Raw genomic sequence first — 23,454 nt, forward strand, 5'->3', positions numbered from 1 at the left:
TGCAGTTCAAAGAAGGCTAAAGCCAAAGCCCACAGGAAGCTTAGGATTAGCTCCTGAGTAGCCATGAGATCTAAGATGTAAGGCAACATCTTTAATTTCCAATGATGAAGAAGGATCCAGAGGGTTGAAGCCACTGTGCAATGACATTCAGCTAATTAGTGGCAGAGCTGGGCTTTCTAGGTATGAGTATTCTCCCTTTTATTTATGACTCATGACCACTCTAAGACTGGCTGAATCTGATCAGACTTTTTTACATAACAGACTAGGAGCCAACTAGAAGTTGCCTTTAGGGTATCTGACCCTTGGGTCTCAATCTGTATTTCTATAAACCTTCATAATGAGAGGTACAATTTTCTCTCCTCACCATTCACATTATGGAAGGATTTCTGGGTAAAGTCAAGTGACTAAAATACAGTGGTCCCTCAGTGTAGCCGGATGTGAAGAGTGGGAGAGAGTTATGGGCACAGGCACCACTGGGTCCCATTGGATCCATCTACTGGTTCCAGTTTCTGCTAAAAGCCACTGTTTATATGATACGTGGTATTGTGTGATGGTTAAGAGCAAGAGATGGGTTTAAATATGGACTTAGCTGCTTATTGTGATATAAGCTCTCAAAGTTCCATGTGTAAAAACAGTGATAACAACAGTACCTGAATCATAGAATTGTACTGAGGTTTAAATGAAGCAGTGCATAGAAAGTGCTTAGAATGGTACTGAGATAAGGTACATACTCAGTAAATGTTTGCTACGATTTGTATTTAATGTCAGTATTTACTGAATGCCTACTGTATGTTAATTTACTTCCGTTTATTATCTGTAATCATCACCCCAACTCTCTGTTTCATGTTGTCACCTTTTCAAAAAGGAAAATCAGGACTTAGGGAGAGTCAGCTTCTTGTGTAATGACACCCGGGTAGGAGTGGAGCCAAGTGTTTGAACGTAGGTCTACTGAGCCTAGCTACTTTTTAATGCACTACTCTAGTGCCTTCTCCGGAGAAGGCAATGGCACCCCACTCCAGTACTCTTGCCTGGAGAATCCCATGGATGGAGGAGCCTGGAAGGCTGCAGTCCATGGGGTCACTGAGGGTCAGACACGACTGAGCGACTTCACTTTCACTTTTCACTTTCATGCATTGGAGAAGGAAATGGCACCCCACTCCAGTGTTCTTGCCTGGAGAATCCCAGGGACGGGGGAGCCTGGTGGGCTGCCGTCTGTGGGGTCGCACAGAGTCAGACACGACTGAAGTGACTTAGCAGCAGCAGTACCAGTAGTGCCTTCTCAGTGTTCCATTGAAGATACTATTCAGATCTTTAAAGAACAGATAACTAACTCTGCTCAAACATCAAATACTTATCAAGTCAGGTACCAAAGCAAAGGAGTCTCAAAGCAAACAATGAAAACACTGCAATGTGTAGTAACTTGCTGCCTTATGTGAAAATGTATAGTTCTAGATTAGAAGCATTCCACATGACTATGAATAAGACATGAGACCATGTGGTCCATTTTCAGCCTGCACCAGCCCTCATTTTTATCCTTTAAAATGTTAGGGCTCTTAATAGATTATATGCTTATTATTGATAAATCTAGTTCCATGGAGGTAGCTTTTAGGAAACACATATTGAATGTCAACATAGGGAAAATAAGACCTGGAAGATTTCATTCTAGCCCATTAAAAAAAATCCTTGCTTCTACAGATTTTTTTTTTATACATAGTGCAATAAGATATAAACATTTATTAAAGTATATGGAGCATTAATATGAAGCATCTTATATAAAATATTGAGTGAAGAAAAGGAAGGAAGCAAGAAATATAGGGAACAAGCAGCTACCGACTGCTAACATGTGCCAGATCCTATACCAGGTTATTTATATATTAGTATTTAATGAACACAAATTAATAAAGGTAGGGCCAAAATACATGTGAAAAATGTATATACAGCCAATTCAACTTTTTAGGGTCAGATATTTCAATTTAAACCTTAAGTCTTACTTAGATATAACTCTTTCTAATTTTTTTTTAACAGAAAATGTTTTAAAAATAATTTTAGCCAAACAAGGACAGGAAAGGAGGGTATCTTTTAAATTAAAATCAGTTCTGGGAAAATAAAAGCTAGGAAACACACAGAGACAAATTTTCTCTGCTTTCAGAAAAAGTTAACATTATCCTAAGAGTTGACATCTATTCTCAGCAATAATACAGAAAATAGAAATGCATTACACAAAGTCAGATGAAAAATATAAGCCACTTTCTTTCTTTAGTCTGATTTCTAAAGTACAATTTCAGTATATAAGTTAGAGTCAACACAACTTTCCAGAATATAAAATGCATCCACATTCAAATGTTTTTAGAATACAAAACAATATTTCAAAGTCTGATAGAAATGTATTTGTTCATTATCTACTCTTTTGGATAACTGCCATTATTACTATTTCTCCTTGGGCAGATAATTGAAAATTACTATATAAATTGTTGTGTTTTTCTGGGAAAATAGCCTAGACTCAAAATTTGTCACCCACATTTTAATCTAAGTTATAATTTTACAAGGCCTAAAAATTATAGTTACTCTAGTACATTATTCTATTACACCTCATTAATATCTTTTCTTCCTTTTATATTCACATGGCAAAAAGGAATTTTGCCAATGCCATTTATTCCAAAGAGTCCATTCATTTTGTTTTGTCTCCACATCAAAGTTAGCTATGAAGTATTTTAGTGACAGAATAGTACAAATAAGATAATAAAATATTTGGACATGAGATTTAGTTCCTCCAGTTTTGCTACAGTCCTCTTTATGGCAGCAAAGTAATTTACAGTGTGAATTTCTAATGGCAGCATCTGGTCACAATTTGATCCTGGTTTGTATGAGGTCTGTCTGCAATCAAGGACTTAAAAAAAGACCCACAGAGCAAAAGAGAAAGCACCACTGAGCTGCCCATTTATTAGCTTATCAAGATATATTCTGTGATTCATGAGGAAACCAAGAAGAGGTAATAGTTGATGTACTTTGTTAATGAATTTAAAAGAAAGAACAGAGGGTTTTCGTTCTCTACTCTCAACAATAATGAGCCTAATTTTCCTTTTCTCTTGTCACAGGTAGAATCCTTGGGAAACAGACTTTGAGACACTCATGTGGGAAGCTGATCAGAACATGTTCTCAGAAGCCACACCTGTTTTGGGATAAGAGGAAAAGGAGGAAGGGGAGGGAGAGGTTTACTGTGATGTAGTCACAGCAGAAGCCTGAGACCAGCTCACAGGGAGCTCGGGAACCAGGGGGTTAGCCAGCACATGTCCACTGTCCTGGAGGTGGCTCCCCTGGGCTTGGGCAGAGCGGGCTCCACACAGCTTTTCCCAATTGTGTGGTAAATGACATCATATTGATACTTTGAAATTGGAGGTATGTGTGTGAACTATTTACAACACAGTACCTGGCTAATGCAAACAATCAGAGCTCTGTCACTTCCCATTCCCAAATCTTCAACCTCCGTTAAGAAAGACTGAGGTACACATCTCAGTACTCAAATCCATGTGATAAGTTCTTAATTGCACATGATGCTACATAGAGGGAATGACGGCTATATTTGGATGGCTAGGTTCTGGATGGCTATAACTTCTCTAGGCTAGGTCTCCTCTGTTCTACCCAGAGTATCATTCTAATCCCAGGATTTCAAGTCTCACTGCATTATCAGGGTCTTTACTGTTGCCTTCTGGAGAGAGGCAACTAGCTCCCATAGAAATGGAATCATTCCTATGAGATAGAACGTGGCGATATGACTGCCAAGGCCCAAGTGACAGACTTATCAGAGGAGTAAGTTCTGACAATGATCAAAGAACATCCTAAGTCTAATACTTAGAAAAAAGGTCAATGGAAATGACTTTATTTAAAAATACTTGGGAAATTCCCTGGCAGTCCACTGAGTAAGACACCACACTTTCACAGCAGGGGGCACATGTTCAATTCCTAGTCAGGGAACTAATCCTGCATGCCTTGCAGTGCAGTGAAAGAAATAAATAAAATAGACATAATTTTAAAGTACTGCCATTTCTTTACTTGCAATTATGTCAACCCTGCCAGTAGAGAGATAATCACTACACCATGTCTTTGTTTAATGCAGTCACAAAATTTTTCTAAACCCAGTTTAGCATGTATACCAATAAGGTGGGAGAATGTTTTTAAATATATGAGCCAAGCCACACAAAGATTTTGGGATAAAATCATTCCAGTTTTTTAAAAATGGAATTCCACACAAAATGAACTAAGACAATTTCTGTTTGCAAATAACAGTGTTTCTCAGAAATTCAGAGAATTGGTATGAGAGAATTCACCATTAGCTGGGGTAGCAGAAAAATGTAAAGGAACCATCCTGAACAAAGCTACACATCTATCAAAGTTCTTTCTTCTTTTGAGCCCTTTACTCAACAGAGAAAGACCATAACGGAAGATTCAGAATTTGACAGATTACAGAGAAACTCCTCTTCTCAGCTTTGCCCCTTACATTTTACACCCACACTAATTCTTAGCACTTTGGCAATTGCAAAAACACCCCTTAGGCATCCAATTCAGGGAAAAAACAAAACACTAGCCATCAAATGGAGAAGAACTTGTCATGATTTTAGTACATGAGGTTAGACTTAAGGAGACACAGTCAGAAAAGTGTGGATGATCCTGAAATTCAGTGATTAAAAAGTAACTCAGTATTGACTGTATCTATTTTCCAGCACTGATCACATTTCTGTAACAGGCATCAAAGCAGTCAGGATGTGAGGTTTCCAACAAATGCCCTGCTGCTGCTGCTAAGTCGCTTCAGTCGTGTCCGACTCTGTGCGACCCCATAGACAGCAGCCCACCAGGCTCCCCCGTCCCTGGGATTCTCCAGGCAAGAACACTGGAGTGGTTTGCCATTTCCTTCTCCAATGCAGGAAAGTGAAAAGTGAAAGGGAAGTCACTCAGTCGTGTCTGACTCTTCGCGACCCCATAGACTGCAGCCCACCAGGCTTCTCCGTCCATGGGATTTTCCAGGTAAGAGTGCTGGAGTGGGGTGCCATTGCCTTCTCCGAACAAATGCCCTATGATGACATAGAATCACTGGTTGCAAACTCAGTCTTATACATCACAACTCAGTACAGGGCCTACCACAGGGTAGGAACTTAGCCTCTCTCAGCAACTTGGACAGGGGAGCCTGGTGGGCTGCAGTTCATGGGGTAGCCAAGAGTTGGACATGACTGAAGCGACTGAGTGCACACAACACCTTGCTCGAAGATGAAAGACAGCCTAGTCACGTTTGGATTCTCTAATCAGCTACTTAATTCCTCTCCTATAGTATCCATTGTTTCATTCAACAAAACTATGTTGAATGTTTTCTATATTGTGGTATTCTAGGAGAAGCTGAAAATATAGAGGAACTCATATTCTTCTTGAGACAGATAAAATTCAGACAGTAAAGTATAGTAATGGAGCTACTAAAGCACAGAGGAGAGACCTTGAACTGTAACTGCCTTTGTCTTTTGTGTGATCAAATGTCTTTTTCTCTCAATAGGTGTTCAGACTATTAATAAATAAGAACAATAACTTCTCTTGACTGAAGAATATGAATGCAACTAATGTTTCAGTGTTCAAAAAACTAAGATCATGGTATCAGGACTCATCACTTCATGGCAAATAGAGGGGGGGGGGGAATGGAAACGGTGACAGATTTTCTTGGGCTCCAAAATCATGGCAGATGGTGACTACAGCCATGAAATTAAAAGACGCTTGCTCCTTGGAAGAAACGCTATGACAAACCTAGACAGTGTATTAAGAAGCAGAGACATCGCTTTGCTGACAAAGATCTGTATAGTCAGAGCTATGGTTTTCCCAGTAGTCATGTATAGATGTGAGATTTGGACCATAAAGAAGGCTGAGCACTGAAGAATTGATGCTGTAGAACTGCGGTGTTGGAGAAGACTATTGAGAGTCTCTTGAATAGCAAAAAGATTAAACCAGTCAATCCTAAGAGGAATCAACCCTGAATATCCATTGGAAGGACTTATGCTGAAGCTGAAGCACCAATACTTTGGCCACCTGATGCTGGAGAAGACTGAGGGCAAGAGGAGAAAAGAGTGACAGAGGATGAGATGGTTGGATGCTATCACCAACTCAACAGGCATGAGTTTGAGTAAAATCTGGGAGATAGCGAAGGACAGGGTAGCTTGGCATGCTACAGTCCATGGGGTCACAAAGATTCAGACATGACTTAGCGACTAAACAACATCGTTTCTGTTAAATAAACGGGAGACTGTGAGGCTGAAGGAATGTAGTATGGAGCCTTAAAAACAATCCAATCTTTCCCTGATTTTAAGCTGGAATGCATCTGAGTTAGTCTTTCAGTAGTTCAACAATATTTTCATTATCCTTTTATGTACAATTCACAGACTAGGTCCTGGGGATATGAAGAGCAATGAAGAAAATTCAAGTGGCTTTCCCAAAAATCTGATATGTTATGACCCTTTCAAAAGTTTGATATAATTTCATGATACTTTTCAAGAATATAAATGCTCTAATTTATGTCTATTTATGAAATGTTAGTCTATATAAATGAGTTACTTCACAAATGATTTCGGTAGAAAGTGAATTTGTAACAGGCAAAACAAAGCAATGGGATGGATCCCTGTTTGAATTTGGTGTCAAACTTTTTAGCTACAATTTTAGGTCTTAAATTTATGGATAGAAAAAGCTGGTTCTGAAAATTAAGAACAGTCCAGGGCATATGTGCAAAGGAATTCAGCAAAGTTTGCATATTGACTGAACCAACTACTGCCTTAGCTGGACTTTTCCGGCCATGCACTGCATATCTTGCAAATACTGTTATAGTAAATCATTCCATATAAGCTCATGGAATTTGAACATGTCTTCTGGTTTTGACACAGACTGTCTACAGCCGGTTAACAACAATGCGCCTTGAATATGACCCATCTGTGGGCAATTGCTTTGCTTTTTTTTCCTTCTTCTTTTTCTATAGGCGTTTTATTCTAGATCAGTATTTTTAGCAATGGGTATGGCGTCTGCCACTAGAGACAATGGATGAGACAGTAGGCCAGCATCTGTACAAATATTTCACCACCATTAAAAACCAGCAAAACAGAGCCAACAGCTTAAAGTATATGCCCTGCAGACGGTTGAAGCAGCAACAGCATCCTTTAATTCAAAGGGTAGCATCTTGACCTGACATGCACCTGGAGAATGATCCTCCTCCTCACTTCAGTGGTTCTCCATCATCCCTGGGCACATGTGGGGCAGACACTCACAGCCATATGGACCAGGAAGAGGCATGATGGAGGTTCTGCAGCAGCACCTGCAGAGGGTGGGAGGTGGGAAGTTCCCTTTGCCCTGATTGAATCATACTCAGTGGGGGTTTCTATATTCCATGATCAATATGACTTAAAGTTGTGGCCTGGCAAGCAACAGGCCCAGTATGGAAAAGTGCATCTTTCCCTCGGAAGTATAAAGCTTCACCCTAGGTTTTCACACCAGGTTTTTATTGATGGATACTTAGATGTGAAAGGAAAATGCACATCTGTTACTTCCAAACTGGGCACATTTTCCTCACTAGACCTTTGAAAGGAATGGGGAGCTAGGCCTGACACTATGAAAGTGTTTTCCACGCCTTGGCTAAGCTGTGAAAGAAATCCACTTAGAAATGTTTTGAATAAACAGGGTATCAGTTAGGACACTTGTTAAAAAAAACCCACAAGTTCTTTTTGGAAAACAAAGATGGGGGAAGCCTATAGATTGATGATGTCATAGAAAGACTAAACACAAACATCAGACACTCAAGAAATAGGTTCATAAGAAGCGGCTTTGTAACTGGGCAGGGTCCTATGGGGGCATTCCTGGACAGACACCTCTTCCAGATCCTTTGCTTTAGGTACTCTCTGATGTACCTAGATAATAAGTGTCCACTGCACACTTCCTGAATTGTTTTATGGATGCTAAAACTTCCACCAAGGAGAAGAGATTAACTACTCGATCACCATAAGCATGTGGCCCCCAGACCTACTGGTACCTAAGTATTTATAATGTTAACTCCTATTACACTACCCTGTTACCTCATCATGAACCAATTAGAACTGTGTCTGAGCTGATCACATACCCTTGGGTACCCCTTGCCTAACCTGGCCTTTACAAATGCTTTAAAAAAATTTTTTTTTTAGATTACACATTTAAGCAACATCATATGATATCTGTCTTTCTCTGTCTGGCTTACTTCATTTAGTATGATAATCGCTAAGACCAACCATGTTGTTGCAACTGGCATTACTTCATTCTTTTTTATGGCTGAGTAATATTCTGTTTTAATCTTTTAAAATGATACAAATGAGCTTATATGCAAAACAGAAATAGACCCAGAGACATAGAAAACAAACTTATTTTATTCAAAATAGAAGAGAGAAATCAGAAGAAGGGGAAATAAATTTAGAGTTTGGGATTAACATATACATACTATTATATATAAAATAGATAACCAACAAAGACCTACTGTACAGTACAAAGAATTATACATAATACTTTTTAACCTAAAAGGGAGAAGAATCTGAAAAATGGTACGTATATATACAACTGAATCATTTTGTTGTACATCTGAAACTAACATGTTATAAATCAACTATATTTCAATGAGGGGGGAAAAAAGCTTTGCTAAAACTAATAGGGGAGTTTGGGTTTTTTGAGTCCTAGCTATCCCAGACTCCTTGTATGATGCCCTACAGTAAAAGCTGCGCTTGACTTCACCACACTTGGTGTCAGTAGACTGGATTTACTGTGTGCAGGCGAGAGGGCCCAAGTTTGGCTCAGCAACGGTTTCCAACCTGGTATTCTAATACTCTGATTAATGCTATTACTTTTCAAGTTAAAAAAAATACTTTATACAATAACAGCTTTTTATACTTCTTTTTAAAATTATTTTAAATTCTATCTATTTGTTTATTTTTGTCTGTGCTGGGTTTCTGTTGCTCTGCAGACTTTTCTCTAGCTGTGGTAGAACTAGGGAAACGCTCTAGGTGTGGTGCGGAGGCCTCTCTTTGAGGCGGCTCCTCTTGTCGTGGAGCTCCGGCAAGGGCTCTAAGCTGGGTGTGCCTCAGTAGTCGTGGCGCGTGGGCTCAGTGGCCGGGGCTCACGGGCTCTAGAGCACTGGCTCAGTAGTTGTGGTACATGGGTTCAGCTGCTTTGTGGCATGTGGAATCTTTCTGGACTAGGGATTCAACCTGTGTCTCCTGTATTGGTAGGTGAATTCTTTACCACTGAGCTGCCAGGGAAGCCCTATTTTTCAAGTTTTGAGATCTCGACTCTCCCGCTCACCAAGGGTCCTGGAAGCCACTTAACGCCTCACTCCTTTAACAACAATATCACCTGGACTGCTTGCCGTTCTCTGTTGCTGGGACCTTGTCCAAGGTTTAGGTAGCCCACCCTGGCACTGAGAATAGGATGAGTGAGCTACATCCTCATGTTTTCTCCCTGTGTTGTTATTTTTTTGCCTGATTTCTTCCCAGGAGGAAGTTGCACATTTTAACCAGATAGATATGAGGAAAAGAAACTGTTTTTCTCCCAAGATAGCAATCAAGGACCTTGGGCAATATGTGCAGAATTTTCTGGAATTCTATTAAAAATTATCTGATAAACTGCCTTTGGGTCTCTGCATTGTTTCCTTTGTGTGGGGTGGGATGTGGGACCAACTAGGCTTAGCAAGCTTAGCTGGATGTTACTTAAACTTTAGGCAGTAAACAAAGACGTGCTCTGTAGTGCACAGATGGCTGGAATGATCAATTTGAGAGCTGAAACTTACCATAAGAATTACCTGGTTCTACCTACATTCATTAAACTCGGTGTAATAGTAGCCCCAAAGATATGGTACCTTAAGTAGTCCATCTGTTCCCTCTATTAAAACCTTCTTGGTCTAGCTTCTAAAAACCAATCAGTCTACTTTTCTCTTTGAGCGAAAAATAAAACAGATATTTTGAGAAAAGTCACAAATCATCACCACTGTATATATACTCTTTGTAATATTACATTTTTTTCCTGGGAAAAAAATGATAATAAATACAAAAGGGATCTGTGAAATATGCCTCCATTAAAGTAAAATACAACTCTTTTATCAGGCTAAATGCATACCTATAACGGCGTACTTCTCCATGGAACTGTGATACATGTGACGGAATGAGAGTGGAAATGGGTCACACAGAGTATACTTTATTATTATTATTTTTTAAAAGTGTATCCCTTGGGGGAGTTTTGGATAAATGGACTGAGTGTTATTTCATTTCCAAGGTCTTTGCTCAGGAAGCCAATGAAGCCAAGTATGCAGAGCAAAAGACATCTGCTCAAGGTCAAAGAGATGGGTGAGCTGCTGCGAGATCTCACTTCATTCCCCACCCCCAGACAAGGCCCTGCCAGGTCCACAGACTCCAGCTCATTTCCTCTTGTTTGTTACCTGGCAAACTGAAGATATCTGCAATCATGCAGAATCAAACAGCGTATTTTACCAATCAACAGAGCTCAGTACACTGTGAAATCTCTAGGATGAGAGAAGACACCACACATGCCCACACTATACCACCACCACAGCAACAGTTTTTATTTTTGTAAAGCAATTATCAACTTATGTATAAATGATTACAGTATCTGAGATCCAAGATCTCTGGAAAAAATCAGATGTTGCAATCAAAACATAATTGAGCTATTTTGGAACAGAAAGCCTACTTGCTCTTCAAAACATATAAATATCTAAAAATTAAACAATGACCCACTTAGAGCAGAACTGCTTCACTGAGATTTTTTAAGGATACATTTTATGTGAACTTCCCTCCTTGATGAAAAGTTTCTATAGTTTAATACTGGAATTTCCCAACCTGGGATGAATGTGTATCTCTGGGTGTATGTGTCTCTATGTGTATGCTGGGGGGTGGGTGGATGTGGTCAGCAACGATGAGTTAATTTCCTCAAGTGATCTGATCTGAAAATCCATCTGTGATCATTTACAGCCTAAAAGAATAATGTCCTGTACATGTAGGCACTATTATTTTTTCAAATGTGGACATATGCTTTCATAAGAAAAATGCTAATTCATTTTAAAGTGTTGTCAACTTCTTTGTAAATTTTTGTTATTACTATTTTTTAATTTCATGGAATAAAAACATAGCAATTACCTATAGGTAGCTGCAACATTTTAAATGTTAAGAAGGAGTTCTTCTGGAGTAGATGTGCTGAGATAATGTATTTCAAGAGTTACTGATAAAAATACTTACAATAAGGACTTACTAGAGATATAAAGTAATGGTGATATGATAGATACAATGGATTTTCAATTATGTATAAGTCACATTAGAAGAATCACTAAGCCATTTGGTTATATTAAGTCTAAATATTTAAATCTAGCCTCAAAATTAAACACTCAGAAAACAATTAACAGCCATTGCCACTGGGAAAAGGAATGAGCTTGTGAGCAGCTGGTGCAAAGGTCCCTCTTTTTATTCTCTACACATCTATACTGTTCAAATTGTTTACAACAACCATAAATTCAAGTCTTCCTTTTATATTTTGAAAAATAATTAAAAGGTATAATTGAATCACTCTGCTGTACAGCAGAAACTTAATACAACATTGTAAATCAACTATACTTCAATAAAAAATATAATAAATTTAAAACAAACACGAAAGCAATTAAAAGGAAAGCAACCACATAAAATGAGATCAACAGTCTCTTTGAAGACCAGTGAGGTGCTGGCTCCGTCCCCTAAACACCCATTCTCTTGCACCAGGCTTGCATTAGGAACAGAGAATTGCTTCTCATTCCCTGTAACTTTGGAGGCTGGTCCCAAGTTGACAAACATCTTTACCAGATGCTGCGCCCTGGGCTGCAGGCTTCACATGGAGTCTAAGAGCTCCCAGGGAAGACTGTGAGCAAGCTCCATAACACCATGTCCGTATGTTTGGGGGTCACAGGACTACAGTATATTCCCACCCAGCTGGATTTGATTGTGCAGCTGCCTATGGGTGCAGAGAGGAAGATTGAGTCTTGCCTCCTCCGACCAAACAAGTGCTGGCATACCCCAGGGAACATGTGTGAAATCCTAGTCTGTCGTACACCAAGAGGAGATTATAGCTGCCTGATCCATGGTGACTTCTGCCCTTAATAACTCTACGAGAGCTGGTATTCAGTGTTAGGGATGCATGCAATCATGCAATACTTAATGCGTTTAGATTCAAAAAGCTGTAGCAAATTCCATGCAACACTTGCTAATATGGTAAGTTAATCTAAAATATTTTCAATTCTGTCCAAAAAAATACTGCCACGCTAAATTACCTCAAGTTAAGTAATGTCATGTTGTATTATGGCATGACATTCAGGTAGCTCACTGTAGCAAATAAAAACATTTATATCCTTTAGGGAGATTTCATGGAAAGCAGATGCACTCTATTTTTTCCCTAAGGAATTTAGTTCAATTTTAGTAATGCATATGTGAAGTGGATAAAACACTACAAATAAAATATTCTGGCTTTTATTTTATGTATAAATTAAACCTTGATATTTTAAGAATAGTACAGGGGAAGTGAATTATTTAAACCTAAAGCTCACATTTTCATTTCTATCTGTCATATCTACATAGATTTTCCTTATTCATTCAACGGGAGGAAAACAAAATGGGGTGATTTTGATTGATTTTTTTAAAAATTTAGGACCAATATATACTAACTGGCTTTGTTTTCACACACACACACATGCATATACATATATACACACAGACTATATATATATATACACATATACATATATAGGTATGAGAAATATATCTATATTGGAGAAGGAAATGGAAACCCATTCCAGTACTCCTTCCTGCATGGAAAACCCCATGGACAGAGGAGCCTCGTGGGCTACAGACCAGGGAGTCGCAGAGTCAGACCCGACATAGCGACTAAACCCCACCACCATGTATACACACACACATAGTTTTTATTACTTTACTCTTTCAATTCTTTCTCTCCCCCACAACACCCCCCAACTCATATATATATTCAGATCCGATTTTGACTATATAATCTAGCCAAGCATGTGTGGACCAAGAATGCCGCCTGTCACTTCAGTGAACAAAGAACATCGTGGCCATCAAACCTCCAGCTATTGCAGCCACCTCTGATGGTGCACCTTGGGGAGAACACAGGAGGGAGTGAAACTGGGTGTTGGTCCTAGATACTTAAGGTGCATATCAAAGGAACACTTTAATGAAGCCCAAGCTCTTAGATTTTTCCATACATAGAAAATCACTAAATTCATTGACTTGAGATATTTGTTTTTTCTTTAATTAGCAGTAATCTTTTGATCTTCAACTTCCCCCCACCGCCAGAAAGTTTCTGTATATCTTAGCTCCTCCCTAATCTCTTCAGAACAGTCCCTCAGAGCTATCTGAGAAGCTGGATCCCCGGCTACAGTCCTCAGTAAAGTCCTCAAATAAAACATAATTCTCAACTCTCAGGTTGTGCATTTTTTCCAGTCTTTGTCAAGTATCCAGTGCATAAACGCACTGTTCATATGGTTAAGTGGCTGTTTCACCTTTTTTCTCCTTTATGGATTTTTGTCACATAGAAACAACCCTCAATGAATATCAGTGAGTGGCTCTTCTGTGATAGTTTTTCATGTATGGTTTCTAAATTCAGGTCCAGAACATGCCTCCTTTACACAAAGGCTTTCTCTAGACTCCATCTCTCAAAGCTAAATGAGCTGAGGGCCGCTAGCTAGTTTAGGGCATAAAAGCTGTGCATCTAAGCTCTTCCTGGTCTAGAAGGACTTGTCAAGATTAGGTCTCCTTCATAGAACTGCCCACTCTCAAGCACAAAGACAAGGATCAACAGACTCCTTCCTTTTGGTAACTCAACATAAACTTCTCTTTTTTGAGGGTGAAAAAATAAGCTTAAATGTTTCCAGAAACAATTTCAATACTAAGGAATAATTTCAAAGTCTCAACGATCTATGTTAGGTAAGGAAGCTGAGTTGCTGATAATATTTTTAGTGTATTTACTACTTGCATTTTAGTTTGGAACTTGTAAATATACATCTTTATGTTTTGCTGTGTTGTGGAGGAGGATTTAGCAGGAGGCTTGTGAATAAGGTGTAGTGATAATGAGTCATGGGGAAGGAAGGTACAAGTGGCTTTTTTCCTTTCCTAAGCATCTGATGTAATGGTAAGAAAAGACTCCAGAGGTTGTTTGATCATGGGAATAGATAATCTTGAGGTTCCAAAGTTTAAAAGGCATCAAACAAGAATGCTTAGCACCAACCACCCTCGAAACTGCTTTAATGCCCAGTGCTTTACCTTCTGGACTTCCTGTCTCAATGATTTTATGTCCATGAAATAAAATAATCGGAAAAAATTCAACAGGATGGAAACAGAGTTAATCATGAAATGGTATCATTCCCTCAGCATAAACTTTTTCTCTTCATTCAACAAATGTCTAATGAGAAAAGATTTGTATTGGGCCTATGGGCTTCCCTGGTGGATTAGATGGTAAAGAATCCACCTGCAATGCAGGAGATGTGGGTTCAATCCCAGGGCTGGGAAAATCCCCTGGAGAAGGGAATGGCCACCTTCCAGTATTCTTGCCTGGAGAATTCCATGGTTAGAGGAACACGGCGGAATATAGTCCACGGGGTTGCAAAGAGCTGGATATGACTAACTAACACTATTCTAGGCACTTGGGAACACATTAGTGCACAAAACAGATGAAAATCTCTGCTCTGGTGAAACGTATGTTCTAGGGCAAGAAACTACACATGCACACCATGTGTATATACATAATGGGTTAATAGAACTTTCACTGAAGTCAAACAGAAATTGTATTGAAACTAAGAGCCACTGTCTGCGGGTCTCGTACACACTTTAGATTTCATAAGGTAATTAAATTGCCCTTTAACATTCGCTTTAAACCCCCCCCCCCACCCAATTCTTAATGAGATTACAATCTCTTCATAGTTTGACAAGAGCAGGAACCAAGCACAAGGAATAGAGCCATAAAGAGTCATTTAGAGTGTTCTACAAAGCGAGACTTCTCCAAACTCAAAATTGGGTTTAATGATGTGGATGGAAACAATTGTTCAAACTCTCTCTTTACATTTGCTGGATAATCACTTTTAGCAAAAGTTAGTAAATTAAAAAGAAATCTTCCCAATATATTTGGCAATTTTCCTTTATTTCTGCAAATGATGGTCTGCTTTTGAGAGTTTTGATACATTTCATCATCAGTGAGACAAATGCTAGGATGTTTCATTCACAATGAAAATTATTACAGAATCAAGAGGCTGCATCAAGTGCCATATTAGGGAAAAGATGTCTATGGCAATGGAAATGAGAGTGCATTCATTGAAATCATAGAAATGGAAAGCCCTTTGAAATTTTTCTTTACATAAGAGTGCCTCTAAATAGATAAAAACTCATGTGGCATTAAAAAAATATTTGTTGAAGCCTGACTATGAGTTGGGCTTCCCTGGTTGTTCAGCTGGTTAGAATACACCTGTAATGTGGGAGACCTGGGTTTGATCCCTGGTTTGGGAAGATCCCCTGGAGAAGGGAAAGGCTGCCCACTCCAGTATTCTGGCCTGGAGAATTTCATGGACTGTATAGCCCAAGGGGTTGCAAAGAGCAGGACACGACTGAGCGACTTTCACTTCATTACTATGAGTCAGGTATCGTCTTACGTATTGGGAACAACTAAGTCATAGGTCATATTCTCAAGAAGCCAATTGCAAATAAGGGAGTCAGAAATATAGACAATCTAACCATAAATCAATTTTATAATGATGGCATATTTAAGGTGATGTAAAAAAATTGCCAAGATAATCCTATTCCATGGCCTCTTGAAAATGCTCCTTCAACTCCTTTATCAACCATGCTCACTAGAGAAAAAGCTTTATTTTTACTAATTTCTGCTTAATGTTTGGCACAATCCATAAGGTTCTTCTGTTTTACATATTCTCAAGAGACAAAGATAAAATATCTGGTTACCAAAAAAAAAAAAAAGAGTCTGACAATAATTTCTTTATAAGACCCTTCATGTATTTTAGAATAAATTATTTTTTGAAAACTATTTTAATTGTTAAATTTACTTAAATACCATCACTTTCCAGCAAAGGTTTTAGGGGTATAAAGTAAAAGATATAATCATAAGACAAATAAAAAAGAAATAGAAAAATGGACCCATGTTATAAGAAATCAGATAAGTTAACCATAAGAGTTACTGTTATTAATAGTTGGAGGCTTATTTAGATTTGCATTTGAGCTTCCTGGCAGACAGTGCAAAGATGAGAAATGTGACAAATTAGTTACATAATTTAAATAATGGAAAGAATAATCACGCCAATTTTTCAGGGGAGATCAAGTTATTTTGACATTAAAATCTAGAATAGTTTTTACATGGAGAGAGAAGATTAAATTATAAAATGGCCACTATCCAAATACTGAAGCATATTTCATACAACCAGTCCAATAAAATCCAAGGACAAATATTAAAACAAATTTAGTGATGGCAGTTCCAGAAGGAAGCGGATCATTATGATATAAACACATGGCTCAGGATATGAATACATGGATAGATCAATTGCCCTCCATTTTCCCCCAGAGCACTCTTTCATCTGGCATTGGAAATATCTGCATCGCCAACAAGTCAAGGTTAATTCTTTGGAAAAAAACCTTGGAGAGCTGGCTTCCTATAATGCTGCTTCATGGTAGATGGATGGTCTATAAGCTTTGAAATTTAGTTAGGACTGTTAGTTTACTGTGAACGATGAGAGAACAAGCCAGCCTGGATCTTTGCTTGTACAGGATATAGAAGCCCTTCCATCTTAACACAGAAATGAGCTGACAGAAATCAGGATTCTCCGGAGACATAATGTGACTGATTCTAAGATTTGAATAAAGATCCCAAATGTTAACATAGAGCACAGAAAAAAATGCTTTTATGGGGGAATTCTTTTTAAGATGGATATAAGAAATTATTTCAGTTAATTCAGGCAACTAAATGGGCAATGGAGCCTTAAAAAGCAAAATGACTCTAAGAAGGACAAAAAGAAAGCAATGCACACGCAAAATAGAGTTCTTCAAAGGCTCCCTCCCCACCCTAACTGAAATTTTCAAAAGGGAGCCTTGGTTTTTTCTTCTTATTTCTGTTCTATAGCACTATAGCATCAAACTCTTTCTTTCTTTCCTAATAATCTTAGATCTCTTTGGATAATCTTTTAATTCTCTTTACCATCTATCTGCTACACAGGTTCTTAGGAAAATGCAAATTACATTTTGTCAGTGGAATTTCAACCCCAATACTCAGAAAAGCGAAGGAGAGCTGAGTTTGATGGTAGAAACCTGGCTCTGCTTATCCCAGTGCTCACTGAGGCTGCCTCTTAACCGGGTTACCCTTCCACTTCCCACGTTTATTTGTTCTTGTTCAGAACCCATTGTTTGCAATCAGAGAGCAAGCAAGTACTTGAGGCTCTGAAAGCTATTTTACATCAATCCATAGATAATTTTAAAGGTGGGAAAGGAAAGTCATCTCCTCTTTATCTTGATATTCGTAATTGGAGCTCTGTGAGACTGTTTACCTTCCATCTTCCCCGGAAGCCATGAGATGAAAGCAAGGTGCGAAACAGCAGAGTCTTTGATCATTTTGACTTTGTGGAACTGGGTGGCCAGGATGAAAGTCCACAGTTGATCACATTAGTGAATTCCCTCTTAAACTTTTTAAAAGAGAGAAATAAAAAGGATTTGTCCAACAAATAGCATGTTAGAAAAACAGTGGCAATGAAGTTGACCTTTCTGTTATATCAAAGGGGGCTTACTAAGTGCCTTATGGATAAACGTCAAGGTTGAGGAAAATAACTGCTACACAAGAAAGCTTTTTGCTTATTTATTTTTTCTGTTGGCTTATTTAGAGAAGCTCAAAATCTTAAACTACCAGTTAAATTGGGTGCCTGCTAATGAGAAAATTTGCAACATATAGTTTATTAAACGCTCTGGTTCATGTTACACAAGGTATAACAAAGGAGCTGGTACTCCTACTAGTTTTCTTTTTTTTTTTTTAATGCAATGGTAAATCAACAGAAAAAAAAAGTTTTCTTTAACTTTATTAACTGAGGCAATGTATTCTAGCATGTATGTTTGTTTATTAAAAACATCAAATTCAACCAGATTTATCTGAATAAGACACATTCATTAGGTTCACTGCAAAGTTTTAGTTTATTCAGTGATAATAGAGCTGAAAAAAGTCATTGAGATGGATGAGTAACAAACACAGGAGAACAAATTTCTGTTTCAAGAAGATTAGAAATATTTCTCAGCAGTTAGAGACAGACCTCCAGAATACGAGGAGGATGGGCATTTGACGCAGCAAAAATTGCATAACATGCCCACTGAGGCTCCATCTTCCTACTGAAATATCTATGGCGGAGAATTTTCAAATTTGGGGAAAATCTCACTTGAAAAACAGGCTGGTTTTGAAGTAAAAAGGGAAACAGCTAAGAGGTAAAGTCTAAGGCTGATTTCTTCATCTTTCCCCTAGTGGGATGAGAGTGAAGAAACCGTACTTAAAAGAGGAAAGAAGTTCAAGGAATTGAGAGAGACAGAGACAGTTTGTAGCCTATAAAGTACTAACATTAAAAAAAAAAGATGAATGAATATCCATCATTCAGATGTCTGTCAACTTGATGCCATGCAGGTCAAACATCAGGTTGGGAGTTAAATTCTTCATTTCTAAAAATAAATGATAGAGGATATCTGCTTTATCCTTGGAGTCTTCAAAACATTGATCATTTAGGTTATTTACACTGGAGAAATTTTACTTACCACCTTACTTTTATAGTTTGTCTTTTCCCTATACATCTTGCCTCTACAACTAGATTGGAAGAAAAGCCAAACTAATCATCTTCTTAGCAGCAATGTTAGTTCCACCTGGTCCCCATTCTTTCCGGACTTTGCCTTAGTAAAAGGATTTTGCTCCCTTCTGTACCCTTCACATACTAGAAGCTAGAAAGGCAGATTCTAGCTTCAAATGAGTCACTGAACTGAGCTGCTCCATGGTGGCCTCATTTCCTCTGTCAGTGATTAGGTTAGGCAGGCACACTTGATTTAATCCTGACTGTGAGACTTGAAAGAAGATCCGCTGAGGGTTTCTGGGAATGGGGTGTCTTCACCCTGAGAAGGAGGCATTCTGAGTATCAGTTCAGTTCAGTTCATTTCAGTCACTCAGTTGTGTCCGACTCTTTGCAACACCATGAATCGCAGCACACCAGGCCTCCCTGTCCATCACCAACTCCCAGAGTTCACTCAGACTCACACCATCGAGTCAGTGATGCCATCCAGCCATCTCATCCTCTGTCGTCCCTTTCTCCTCCTGCCCCCAATCCCTCCCAGCATCAGAGTCTTTTCCAATGAGTCAACTCTTCGCATTAGGTGGCCAAAGTACTGGAGTTTCAGCTTTAGCATCATTCCTTCCAAAGAAATCCCAGGGCTGATCTCCTTCAGAACAGACTGGTTGGATCTCCTTGCAGCCCAAGGGACTCTCAAGAGTTCTCCACACCACAGTTCAAAAGCATCAATTCTTCGGCGCTCAGCCTTCTTCACAGTCCAACTCTCACATCCATACATGACCACAGGACGAACCTTTGTTGGCAAAGTAATGTCTCTGCTTTTGAATATGCTATCTAGGTTGGTCATAACTTTCCTTCCAAGGACTAAGCGTCTTTTAATTTCACGGCTGCAGTCACCATCTGCAGTGATTTTGCAGCCCAAAAAAAGAAAGTCTGACACTGTTCCACTGTTTCCCCATCTATTTCCCATGAAGTGATGGGACCGGATGCCATGATCTTCGTTTTCTGAATGTTGAGCTTTAAGCCAACTTTCTCACTCTCCTCTTTCACTTTCATCAAGAGGCTTTTTAGTTCTTCTTCACTTTCTGCCATAAGGTGGTGTCATCTGCATATCTGAGGTTATTGATATTTCTCCCGCAATCTTGATTCCAGCTTGTGCTTCCTCCAGCCCAGCATTTCTCATGATGTACTCTGCATAGAAGTTAAATAAGCAGGGTGACAATATACAGCCTTGATGAACTCCTTTTCCTATTTGGAACCAGTCAGTTGTTCCATGTCCGGTTCTAACTGTCGCTTCCTGACCTGCATACCGATTTCTCAAGAGGCAGGTCAGGTGGTCTGGTATTCCCATCTCTTTCAGAATTTTCCACAGTTTATGGTGATCCACATAGTGAAAGGCTTTGGCATAGTCAATACAGCAGAAATAGATGTTTTTCTGGAACTCTCTTGCTTTTTCCATGATCCAGCGGATGTTGGCAATTTGGTCTCTGGTTCCTCTGCCTTTTCTAAAACCAGCTTGAACATCTGGAAGTTCACGGTTCACGTATTGCTGAAGCCTGGCTTGGAGAATTTTGAGCATTCCTTTACTAGCATGTGAAATGAGTGCAATTGTGCAGTAGTTTGAGCATTCTTTGGCATTGCCTTTCTTTGGGATTGGAATGAAAACTGACCTTTTCTAGTCCTGTGGCCACTGCTGAGTTTTCCAAATTTGCTGGTATATTGAGCGCAGCACGTTCACAGCATCATCTTTCAGGATTTGAAATAGCTCAACTGGAATTCCATCACCTCCACTAGCTTTGTTCGTAGTGATGCTTTCTAACACCCATTTGATTTCACATTCCAGGATGTCTGACTCTAGGTCAGTGATCACACCATCGTGATTATCTGGATCGTGAAGATCTTTTTTGTACAGTTCTTCTGTGTATTCTTGCCACCTCTTCTTAATCTCTTCTGCTTCTGTTAGGTCCATACCATTTCTGTCCTTTATCGAGCCCATCTTTGCATGAAGTGTTCCCTTGGTATCTCTAATTTTCTTGAAGAGATCTCTAGTCTTTCCCATTCTGTTGTTTTCCTCTATTTCTTTGCATTGATCACTGAGGAAGGCTTTCTTATCTCTTCTTGCTATGCTTTGGAACTCTGCATTCAGATGCTTATATCTTTCCTTTTCTCCTTTGCTTTTCACTTCTCTTCTTTTCACAGCTATTTGTAAGGCCTCCTCAGACAGCCATTGTGATTTTTTGCATTTCTTTTCCTTGGGAATGGTCTTGATCCCTGTCTCCTGTACAGTGTCATGAACCTCATTCCATAGTTCATCAGGCCCTTAAAGATCTAGGCCCCTAGATCTTATCTATCAGATCTAGGCCCTTAAATCTATTTCTCACTTCCACTGTATAATCATAAGGGATTTGATTTAGGTCATACCTGAATGGTCTAGTGGTTTACCCTACTTTATTCAATTTAAGTCTGAAGTTGGCAATAAGGAGTGCATGATCTGAGCCACAGTCAGCTCCTGGTCTTGTTTTTATTGACTGTATAGAGCTTCTCCATCTTTGGCTGCAAAGAACATAATCAATCTGACTTCAGTGTTGACCATCTGGTGATGTCCATGTGTAGAGTCTTCTCTTGTGTTGTTGGAAGAGGGTGTTTGCTATGACCAGTGCATTTTCTTGGCAAAACTCTATTAGTCTTTGCCCTACTTCATTCCATACTCCAAGGCCAAATTTGCCTGTTACTCCAGGTGTTTCTTGACTTCCTACTTTTGCATTCCAGTCCCCTATAATGAAAAGGACATCTTTGTTGGGTGTTAGTTCTAAAAGGTCTTGTAGGTCTTCATAGAACCATTCAACTTCAGCTTCTTCAGCGTTACTGTTGGGGCATAGACTTGGATTACTGTGATACTGAATGGTTTGCCTAGGAAAGAAACAGAGATCATTTTGTCATTTTTGAGATTGCATCCAAGTACTGCATTTTGGACTCTTTTGTTGACCATGATGGATACTCCATTTCTTCTGAGGGATTCTTGCCCGCAGTAGTAGATATAATGGTCATCTGAGTTAAATTCACCCATTCCAGTCCATTTCAGTTCGCTGATTCCTAGAATGTCGACATTCACTCTTGCCATCTCTTGTTTGACCACTTCTGAGTACACATCCTCTCTTTTACGCTGTCACCTGTTGATGTGTCTGTAAGCAATGCCTGCAACCACGAGCAGGGAAAATGGAAAGATGCAACAAATAGTAATCACAGTTCCAATGGATGTGGATGAATTGACCAATCCTGGGCTTACTTAACTTCCACACGTGTGGTTATCAGAGATAATAAATTCCCTGAAAGCACCTTAACTGATCAGTTTCTAGTCCCTTCAACTACACTAGTGAGTATGCAGCTTCCACTTCTTTTTCTTCCTCATCCTCCAACTCTACCTACCTATCATTTATTTATCATCAATCTATAATTCTGTTCTCCTGTCTTAGTTTCATTTCTGGAAGTCTTTCTTTTCAGCTCTTAAAATAATTTCTAATTAATCTCCCTGTCTGTAGCACTGGTCTCTGACTACATCCAGCAGACTGCAACCATCCTGCCTCTTCTAGAAGGGAAATTAAATCACATTATCCTTTCACTTAAATTCTTAAATAGTGTCTTATTATTGGGAGATAAGAAAGCCTTCCTCAGCAAGCAATGTAAAGAAATAGAGGAAAACAATAGAATGGGAAAGACTAGAGATCTCTTCAAGAAAATTAGAGATACTAGGGGAACAAACATATCATGAAAAAATGAGCACAATAAAGGACAGAAACGGTATGGACCTAACAGAAGCAGAAAATATTAAGAAGAGGTAGCAAGAATACACAGAAGAATTATACAAAAAAGACCTTCATGACCCAGATAACAACGGTGGTGTGATCACTCACCTAGAGCCAGACATCCTGGGATGCCAAGTCAAGTGGGCCTTAGGAAGCATCACTACGAACAGAGTTAGTGGAGGTGATGGAATTCCAGTTGAGCTATTTCAAATCCTGAAAGATGATGCTGTGAAAGTGTGGTACTCAACATGCCAGCAAATTTGAAAAACTCAGCAGTGGCCACAGGACTAGAAAAGGTCAGTTTTCATTCCAATCCCAAAGAAAGGCAATGACAAAGAATGTTCAAACTACTGCAAAATTGTACCCATCTCACACACTAGCAACCTAATGATCAAAATTCTCCATGCCAGGCTTCAACAGTATGTGAACTGTGAACTTCCAGATGTTCAAGCTGGATTTAGAAAAGGCAGAGGAACCAGAGATCAAATGGCCAACATCCGTTGGATCACTGAAAAAGCAAGAGAGTTCCCGAAAAACATCTACTTTTGCTTTATCGACTACGCCAAAGCCTTTGACTGTGTGGATCACCATAAACTGTGTAAAATTTTTCAAGAGATGGGAATACCAGACTACCTGACCTGCCTCCTGAGAAATCTGTATGCAGGTCGAGAAGCAACAGTTAGAACTGGACGTGGAGCAACAGAGTGGTTCTAAATCAGGAAAGGAGTACGTCAAGGCTGTATACTGTCACCCTGCTTATTTAACTTCTATGCA

The 23,454-nt window shown here is 39.1% G+C and overlaps 1 protein-coding gene across 7 annotated transcripts in view; it reads right to left on the reverse strand.

Annotated features, from left to right (window-relative positions):
- B3GALT1 (beta-1,3-galactosyltransferase 1) overlaps nucleotides 1-23,454 on the reverse strand; it is a 630,044-nt gene that overhangs the window by 53,416 nt on the left and 553,174 nt on the right. The gene's annotated exons all lie outside the window — the stretch shown is intronic.

This window comes from Bos taurus, chromosome 2 (assembly GCF_002263795.3).
Source record: "Bos taurus isolate L1 Dominette 01449 registration number 42190680 breed Hereford chromosome 2, ARS-UCD2.0, whole genome shotgun sequence".
Lineage (NCBI taxonomy): Eukaryota > Metazoa > Chordata > Mammalia > Artiodactyla > Bovidae > Bos > Bos taurus.